General features: G+C 50.6%; 1 protein-coding gene across 2 annotated transcripts in view; it reads left to right on the forward strand.

Moving 5' to 3' along the window:
* Nucleotides 1-646: 646 nt before the first annotated feature.
* Nucleotides 647-1,511, forward strand: part of LOC107121602 (actin, alpha cardiac muscle 1) — a 12,620-nt gene continuing 11,755 nt past the window's right edge. Inside the window, exon 1 of one of the 2 annotated variants that reach the window (XM_015424541.1) lies at nt 647-701. The gene's annotated coding sequence lies outside the window, so the exon portion shown is untranslated. Of the gene's footprint in view, nt 717-1,511 lie in introns of both variants that reach the window. The other variant, XM_015424540.1, reaches the window with a different exon arrangement.

Consider the following 1,511-nt stretch of genomic DNA (forward strand, 5'->3'; position numbering starts at 1 on the left):
TAAGCCCTAGCAGGATTTCTATGCATTTGTGGTATAAGCCCTAGTGTGTCTTCTTGAGAAAAAATAAATATAAGACAGTGTCTTATTTTCGGGGAAACATGGTAGCTAGCATGATCCATTGAAAGCAGTGGCATTATTTAAACAGATTCAATTTTTTTGGGGGGGGTTCTGTTGTTTCTTTATTGAATCCACCACTGCCTTTTGAAATTTTAACACAGCTTTGCCCAGTTGCTTGTTCCTCACTCTGCAGTGACACATGCCAGACACCCTGGCAGCAAGAGCTTAATTCATTGATCTTTCCACAGCTCTGAGATTCTTTAGAACTCCAAGATGAGAAAAGCCCCTTCCATTCATTGATTTTTTTTACTTTGTCTCCAGAAGTGGGTATGCTTGGGTTTTTTTTTTTAGAAAAAGAAAGGGTTCCCTATTTGGCCATCCCCTTTGCTGGGTGAATGCAGCCCCCTTTGCTTTCCTTACATGGGCTGTGGGGCCCCGAGTGCTTTGGCCGGCTGACTTTTGCCTTCCCTTACTCCATTAATGGCCTCACGGTTCCTCAATGGTGTGAAGCCGACCAAATAAGGACAAGGTGCCCGGCCTGTTCCGCAGGAGCCCGAGAGTGACACGGCCACCCAGCCCAGTATAAATTGGTGGCGCTCTCCCACAGTGCCTGTACCCAGCTTGTTCTCAGGACTCCCGCGCAAGTAAGTGTTGAGCCGGTGAGTAGCACAGCTGACAAGCCCCGCTGGGGCGGGAAGCATCTCGTGGGGAGGACTCGGTGCAGTACCGTGAACCGACGGCGGTTTCGGTCCGCCTTGGTCTGCGTGGCCGCTCGGACGACAGCCGCCCAGTGCTGTGGAAGCGTTTAATTAGTGTTAGTCCAATTAAAGGCAATGCGACTAGATCGGCTTATATAAGAGCCCTTTCCCAGTTATATTCTGGACCACATTCTGAGTTTGCTGGGGGAAGGGAGGAGCGCTCATTCGCGCGGCTGAATGTTCAGACGTGCTTCCTGTTGAAGTCACAATAGGACGGACATAAACGGGGGCGTGAGGCTGAAGTGTTTCCCCATTCATTTGCGCACATTCAGCGCTGAAAGCAGGCTCGGCGCGCCTTCGCGGTCTAGTAGGCGAAGAAAAACATCTAGACATGACAAACGGGGTGTTGTTGTTGTGTCTGCGATGAATTGCTACGTTGAAAGAGTTTTGAAAGTCTGCGTGTCTTCCCCCGCCCCTAGACGTAACGCCTTTGAACGCCCTCAACACCAAAACTTCGGGGATAACTCGTTGCAGAAGGTGTACTCAAAGACGGAACGAAAGGGGGGCGGGGGAGAGTGCAATCGACAAATCGCTTAAGACGAGTTCTTTTGAATTCGGGCCGGCTTGATCCCAAGCCAGATAAAAAGATACCTGCTTAAACTATCTATGGATTGCGCTCGGATTTCCTTGGACCTGCGGGGCCCCAACAAAAGTCCTCAGTGGTGCGACTGGATTCTGACCTAGAGCCCGGGGGGG

Source organism: Gekko japonicus, unplaced genomic scaffold (assembly GCF_001447785.1).
Source record: "Gekko japonicus isolate JY-2015 unplaced genomic scaffold, Gekko_japonicus_V1.1 scaffold310, whole genome shotgun sequence".
Classification (NCBI taxonomy): Eukaryota; Metazoa; Chordata; class Lepidosauria; order Squamata; family Gekkonidae; genus Gekko; species Gekko japonicus.